The sequence below is a fragment of the Cryptotermes secundus genome, unplaced genomic scaffold (genome assembly GCF_002891405.2).
Source record: "Cryptotermes secundus unplaced genomic scaffold, Csec_1.0 scaffold323, whole genome shotgun sequence".
Taxonomy (NCBI): Eukaryota; Metazoa; Arthropoda; class Insecta; order Blattodea; family Kalotermitidae; genus Cryptotermes; species Cryptotermes secundus.
This window is the reverse complement of record NW_019738961.1, coordinates 1,977,606-1,985,820: the sequence shown is the minus strand read 5'-3', so window position 1 is coordinate 1,985,820 and position 8,215 is coordinate 1,977,606. Positions and strand designations below refer to the sequence as shown.

At 45.0% G+C, this 8,215-nt stretch overlaps 1 protein-coding gene across 2 annotated transcripts in view; it reads right to left on the bottom strand.

The window, feature by feature from the left end:
- The window catches only part of LOC111871434, a 297,382-nt gene that overhangs the window by 102,980 nt on the left and 186,187 nt on the right, over window positions 1-8,215 (bottom strand). The gene's annotated exons all lie outside the window — the stretch shown is intronic.

Genomic DNA, 8,215 nt, shown 5'->3' with positions numbered 1-8,215 from the left:
GTTCCTTCGAAAAAGACTGAAGTACAACAATGAAAGGTGTTTTCTACGCGGTCCGTGCCGAGATGTTATAAGGAGGACAGCTGGAGAAAGAGTTCAGAATTGTGGGATATTCGCTGGACAGTAACGAAGTATGCGCGGAAGCTGAAGAATCTCGAATGTTAGAAGCCGTTGCCAGTGTGTTACAGTGATTTTTACATTCTGTACATCAGCGATTGCGCTATAATTAAGTGCAGTTACGAGTCGTGTGTTAAAGTGGTCATAAAATCCAATCTCCAGTCCAAACCCCGTCTACAGTCAATCCATACACGTTACAATATTTTACCGTCTCACGACTCTTCCAAGAAGAAGAACTAATTGCCTACTTTCCGAATCTGAGTCTAAATCTCGTGTTAAGACCGACCTTTCACTACATACTGAGTATCTGATATGACACGGACAGCACAGAAAACACCGCGTCCAACAGTTCTTCTACTGTTGTGTATACGTTGCCGCGGGAACGCGTTTACTGGTCCGTCGCCGACCAACGACAGTCTCTTCTGGCTCTATTGTTCTGACTTTCAGGCTTTGAGAGGGAACATAACAAGATTATTCCAGTAGCCTACTTCTGTCCTTCTCAATATAAGGAGAGTAGGCTAAAGGCTATATAAAATCCTGGAGACTGAGACAGAGGCTGATATCGGTTATTAAGAACATTACTGTCCCTTGTCACGTGACGCCAAAATCGTACAGACGTTCACGAACGTCTATGAGGAACCTGCTGCCTCCACCTTCATGTAGGAAACTACCTTGAAGAAGGGTAGAGAACAAACACAGTCACAACCCATGAATTTCGTACACCTGAAATATGAGGTTTACATTTGGTGAAGGTTCATGTTGAGGCATTCTGGGCCATAGCACCGACAGTATGGTGCATCCAGGTGGATATAAATGTTTTCGTGTCACTAACCACTTGCCAGTCAAACACATCACAAAGGGCATTTCTTACGCTTGAAGTAGAGCGGTCTGCACTGCAATTAATTTCATCTGTACTAATTAAGTAAGCGGCTGGTCACGGTAGCCGAGCGGTCTAAGCCATGTACTGTCTTTGTTCGCTCGGAAGCCGGGATCGTGGGTTCGAATCCCACTCAGGGCATGGATGTTTGTGTGCGTTTTTCTGTTTGTGTACAGGTAGCGGCCTTGCGACGAGCTGATCACCCGCCCAAGGAGTCCTACCGAATGTGTAAGATCTACAAAAACCGAAGTGAACGGAGAAGTTCATGGAGGGTAGGCCTAGGNGGGGGGGAGAAGCGGACTGCATATAGGATATTGGTGGGAAAGCCAAAAGGAAAGAAACCACTAAAAAGTCCAAGACGCAGGTGGGTGGATAATATTAAAATTGATCTTAGACAGGATAGAGTGGTATGGAGTGGATTGATCTGGCTCAGGATAGGGACCAGTGGAGTAGCTGCCCAATTGGCGGCTTGTCAAAAAGGGCTCAGCTTCATGTGGATGCCGATTCTTTACAAAAAAGATAAAGTTTACCTTGCGCCTAACTAATTAAGACGTATGGGGAAGTGGATGTGTAGATCCACGTATTCTTGACCTCGGCATTAGCTGTGGGCTGAGTGCTCAGCTTCACGTCCCGACCGCTTTAACCCCGGGGAAAAGCCCCCGGTACCCACTGCACAGCAAGCTGGGTGGGCCCCAAAACATTCCGCTACCCGCACTCCAACTCCGACCCCTTGGTCGTCCAGCCCGTACCGACTGCGCTATTCCGATGTGAAATTGTGAAACGTCGAGTAGTGATCCTTGGGATTATTGATTTTTTTTTTTTTTACTTTAGAATCTTCGAACAGTGACGTTGAAGCATACGCGACGAGTGGATCTGTCAGGAAGCATACGCACTTATTCAGTTATTGCTAGGAGCAACTGTACAAGACTGTGTCAAACGGGAAAACAGAAAAGGCTCTCAAACTGAGAATGTGTTAGGAGTGAAGAAATATCAGCTAAACTGGATGCAAGCCACTACACTGCCAAAATGACAAAGAGACGTGGCAAGTCCTAGCAGTAGGCGGAATGGACAGTTTCAAACTCTTTGAGAATCGGAACCGCCTTGTCGCACGCAGTAGCCACGCCTTACGGCGACTGCCAATCAGAGATGTTACTAACCCACCCTAATCACCATCACCCCACGTAAAGCTGGGGTACGGTAGCGTAGTTGGTTGAGGCACTATGCTACAAGCCGGAAGGTGGCGGGTTCAAGTCCCGATGAGCTCATTGGATTTTTTCAATTGACCTAATACTTCCAGCCGCACTATGGCCCCGGGGTCGTCGACTCAGCCTCTAACAGAAATGAGTACCAGGAATTAATTAACTAATTTTCCTGTGGAGTAAAGCGCGGCCGGCGTGTAAGGCTGACAACCTTACCGCCATCTATAAGCCGATTGTATAGATCCATATTGTCTTGACCTCGGCAGTTGTTGGAGGTGAGTGGTCACCTTCACGCCCCGGTACCCATTGGACAGGATGCTCGGTGGGCCCCAGAGCCGGTCTGGACGACATGGTGAAGACAAAATTCTTGACCCTACTGGGACTTCAACTCCGACCCCTCCGTCGTCCGGCCCGTAGCCAGTCTCTATACAGACTGCGCTATCCTGGCTCCTCACGTCCGGCCCGTAGCCAGTCGCTATACAGACTACGATATCCCGGCTCCCTCTACGTAACATGTACCGCGCTTAAACGCACATCGACATGTACAGCAGATTCGTATCCCACAGTTTACTGGTTCATCAGTGAAATACTCAGCGATGGATCAACATAACTAAATTTTGAGGTTTTCAGGGCGGTTTCTGCACAGATCTTTTGTCTTCTGGGTTGTGACCTCGTGTAGTCTTGTATGAGGATTGCGGTATTCCGGAGGAACATGCCTTCCATCTCACGCTTCAACACTGAAGGTGGAAGCAGCATGTTCCTCCTACACGCCAGTAACCACGGTGTCACAACCCAGAACACCATACTTTAACCTTGAAAATGGAGGCAGTAGGTTCCTCCGAAAGGTCTGCATCCACCTACAAGATTACACGGTGTCACATCCTAGAAGACCATACTTAAACCTTGAAGACTGAGGCAGAATGATGCTCGGAAACGTGGGTACCCGGCCACAGGACTATACGGTGCCACAAGCCAGAACACTAGAATTTCAACACAAACACAGATTCCTTCAGTTACGGAAGTGGGGTGAGACCAATTCTTCCGCTACTGCGCTCTCAAACGGGCCAGTAGAAGGCGTAGCAGTAATGGTGGTGTCGTGGTAGTAGTAGTAGCAGCAATAGCCGTAGTATTAGTAGTAGTTATGTAACGACGCTGTCACAATGATTACCTAGCAGTGACTAATGCCCCTGCGCCTAAATACTGCATTCCAGGAAGTAGAAAACATCAAATTCTTAGTCATGTCGGAAGATACAAAAACAATATCTGTAGACGAAAGAGTTTCACGCAAGATAATGACTAATACAGCCATATTACTATATGAATAATGCTGCCAGCAACAGTGGCAGAAATTAGCTTATTTCCTTCTTCGGCGGAAACCGAGACAAAGGCCGTTATCGTGGCGCAATTACTGTAAACAGCGGGTGTCTGTTGGTGTCTAGTTATGCCGTTCACACGCAGTTTCCATGGAAACACAATGCAAAAGTAATCTATGCGGCATAATGTTCCTATATTATCAACATATGAGTCAGAATTGGAGTTAGTGTGAATTATAACTTAAATGTTTTAGCATAAAGGAGAAAGAAGGAAGGGGTGCGAAGGATGGGAAAATAAAGGAGACAAGAAATGAAGACGGGGGAAAAAGGGACAATTTAAATATAAAATTAAGAGATTTTCCGTTGTATTTTCATCATGGATTACATTATATTATGCAATGTAAATATAAAAGAGTAAGTAAAGCTACCCCTGTAACAGGCCGTGGAGGCCCATTGGGCTGTGAGATGTCGAGGATCACAGATGGCGACAAGGTTGTCAGCCTTAGGCGTCGGGCGCCCTTTTTGTTCTTCCTTGGCACTACAGCCCCGGTGGGCCTAGGCCTACCTCCATGAACTTCTCCGTTCACTTCGGTTTTTCTAGATCTTACACATTCGGCAGGACTCCTTGGGCGGGTGATCAGCTCGTCGCAAGGCCTCTACCTGTACGCAAACTAAACATCCATGCCCTGAGTGGGATTCGAAACCACGATCCCGGTTTCGAAGCGAGCGAAGACAGTACATGCCTTAGACCGCTCGGCTACCGTGACCCGGGCGCCCTTTACCCCCAAGAATATTCCAAGAATACTCCTGGTTCTCATTTCTGTTATAGGCTCAGTCGACCCCAGGCCCATTGTGCAGCTGGGAGGATTATGCAAACTGAAACAAATCCACCTCATCGGGATTCGAACCCGCGACCTTCGGCTTGTAGCCACGTGTAAACCCATGCAGCGCAGTTATTTTGATCAATTAACAGTTGCCTGATGACGGCCTTATGACGCTGTTACATGTTGTAACAAATAATAGGAAATGTGATTAAAATGAAATTTTAAAATAAAACGTCGTGTTTGCATTATAGACGGAAGTGAATGAGTGAGATGCAATACATTAGTTTAAGAATGTTGTCTTAATTCTAGAGAAAATTAAACTAGTTCCTGTCTGTGATACATAATCTTTAAAATTTCGCCTTTATTTTCCTGTATACTCAAATTTCACAGTCCACAGATTTTTACGCTGAAATTTAAAAAATACTAAGCTGGTGTCTAAAAAAAAACTCCGTGGCCTGTAGTCCGCAAGCGAACTATACCGACCGAGTGATCGCCACTTGTCGACGAAGTCAGTGCCAACTTTTGCGCATAGAGGGTGTCACGTGGTCAGCTCAACGGTTCCCCACGGCTGTTAATCTCGGATTTCTAGACCGGAGACGCTATTTCCTTGAAATAGTTCCTCAATTATCCTCACGAGGTTGAGTGGGTCCCGTTCCAGACCAACTACTTGTCAGAAAATGTGGTAGCGCCGGGAATCGAATCTGGGACCTCTGGATCTGTAGTCACGAACTCTGACCACTGGACCACAGAGGCGGTCAGTGTCTCCAAAATCGGACGCATAAACCAGCGTACCACATACTAACGGAATTCTACACAGTTCTGAAGCTTTCAGAGGCACTGAGCCTGGAGACATCTGTTTGTTACAGAACAATGTATAATGCTCTCACCATCACCAAACACTTGTCCTGTTTCCGGCGAGCAATAAACGTAGTTTGTATCGTTACCTTTCTCATTCTTTTGATCCTGCGGATTCGAAGCCAATGAAACTCCTGTCCGGTGACAGTGTATGCCCACGCGTAACCAGTGCGAGACCTTGTCTTCTTTAGCAGACACAGCACAATTACAATGCCAGAGAGAATTCTTCTGTTGCTTGAACTCTTTACGATCGTACTCGGAGCGTCAACAACCTCCTCAACTTGGCTGTGGCCAGCCGATTTCCTTGTGCTTGCTTACACAAAGACAGGTAAACGAATCTTGGGCACCAAAATAGTCCACCACAAGACGTTCGCCTCGGACCGCCAACATTTCATAACACAAATCAAATGAGCTAAATGTAAATATGTCGTGGGCTAAAAGGCAAAGCTATCCTTGTTCAAAGCCGTGGAGGTCCATATGGTTGTGAGACATCGAGGCTCCCATATTTTTCTAGACCAGTGCTTCTCAACCGCCGGGCCGCGGCCCAGTAGTGGGCCTGGCATCAATTATACTGGGCCGCGAGAGGCTCTTCTGGAATTTGTCATTTTCATTTTCTAAGCATTTTTCATGAATAAATATTTTATAGTGGAAATATTCTGAGGAGAACAATATTTGTGTCGAGAAGCTCAGACACAGAACACCTGAATCTGTACAGCAAATGTCAGTGACCAAGCCGCATATTTTTAATCATGGAAGTATTCAGGAATGATCGGGAATTTTCAGACATCCAAATCTTTCAACATTCGGGAAAGGCAATACCGATGTTTATGACCAGCCTTAAAAATTGCCTGCAAGCCGATTACAACAATGGGCGGCATATCCTCTGTTCTCAGAACTGAGCGAAATAACATCTGTGTTGCAAATGTCAGTGACCAGTCAGCAAGGAAGTATAAAGAAAATGTTTCCACTGAAATTGAAGATCAAGGCAGTCTGTATCCGGTTCTCAAATCTANTAAGTGTTTCGCCGGCAAGTTGACATCCTTCTGCTTCTTCCCATACTCAGCTGACTTCTATGGTGAGTTACAATGCATAAACATTTCTCTCACTGCCGTTTTTTTCAAACCAACATCATTAAAATCAATTTAATAATACAATAATCAATTTTACGCTGAATAACATAAGTTTTTGGTGATCAGCATGGGATATGTCAATGAAAATTAGCACAAATTAATATAATAATGTTGGTCTGAGGAAACTACAAAATGCTACAAGATTTCATTAGTCCAGTGATTGATAACTAATTTAAATGTAATTTTATGTTTGTCACCATGCCACACGGTATACATAAGTGTAGTAATACTCTTTATGATTATGCTATATTTAATTACTACTATTACGTTAGCTTAATGCATGAACTTTAACAAAACTGAAAGGTATTTACGAGTAAATTTGTTGGGACTGGGCCCTCGTCTTATAAAAAAAAGAACTTGCTGGGCCGCGGTCTCATAAAGGTTGAGAACCACTGGTCTAGACAATCGGCTCACGGATGGTGGTGAGGTTTTCAGCCTTACGCGCCGGCGGTCCCTCTACCCCCCCAGGAAGATTTCTGGTACTCATTTATGTTAAAGGCTGAGTCGACTGCAGGGCCATAGTGCGGCTGGAGGGATTAGGTCAATTGAAGAAACCCAATGACGACATCGAGAATCGAACCCACGACCTTCCGGCTTGTAGTATAGTGCCTCAACCAACTACGCTACAGCATGCACCCATAAATATTTATGCCGCGTTACTTCGAATATAAGACGCCCTTCAATTTTTCAACAGCGGAAAAATGTAAGTCTTATATTCGAGTAATATGGTATTTTGATTCTTGTTATTGCGTAAGGAGACAACATAAAATAACCAGAGACGTGTAATTGCTCTGAAGCCCACACACGTTCTATTTTTAAAATGTTTAACGCTCTACTTTCAAGACGTGTATATATGTGTAAATCTTCCGTAGCGTTCTCAGTTGTACCAGACATTTAAAGCCAGCTTAGCTAGCTTAAAAAATTACATAAAAGCAGTGAATTGCGGAGAAAAACACCCGGCTGTATATTTCGTATTGAAATTGCATAAAACGGATTTAAAGTTCATAAGGAAGAAAATGTAACCACACGAAGCCCAAGACAAAGAAGCAGTGCAGTATATTATCCTCGGGGATGTGAAGCCGTATAGTTGAGTATAGGTCCAGGGATGTTTCGGAAGAATGTATTGATTCCATCTTCAGGGTTAAAGTGTAATCGAAGAAAAGTAACTAGCAAGAAGCAGGCGGCAAGTAGAGCTCTCATTGGCTTACAATTCGGTCCTGAAAATACAGACAGCAGGTCCCTCTGAAACATCGGTGAACTTCTAACGGACTACACGGCGTCACATCCCAGTTACCACTGTGAGAACCTCATATCGAAGGGTACACAATCCCGTCCATACTGTTTAATTTGAATTGAGATGAATCTATTTGACAGAATTGACGAGTGAAATTAAGAAAATCGAAATATTATCGAAGTAAATTCCTTTAACAGTATTACCTACTGGCTGGTGAAGATGGGTCGGAGTTTGAGACCTCCTGACTTCCCGACTCCTGTATCAGACGGGATAGCTCAGTCAGTCGGGTTCAATTCCCGGCAGGGGGAAGAGATTTTGCTTTATTCCACAGAGTCCAGACCGCGGGTCTTGGGCCCACCCAGCCTCATATCGAATGGATGTTGGGTGTTCTTTCCCTGAGGGTAAACCGGCCGAGGCGTGTAGCTGACCACACATTTCCATCTAGTGCCGGACTCAAGAATGGTGGAGCTATACCTCTGTTCCCCCATGTCTCCATGGCACAGTGCTTGATTAATTAAGCACAAGGACTGATTTATCTCTTTACCGTACAACTAGTGCTTAATTCATGAAGCACAGGGATTGCTTTACCTTCTAATTGTACAACTGTACGCCTGAATGTTGAACCTACGTAACGATAATGCATATGTGATTCAGCGATAATGGCTGTGA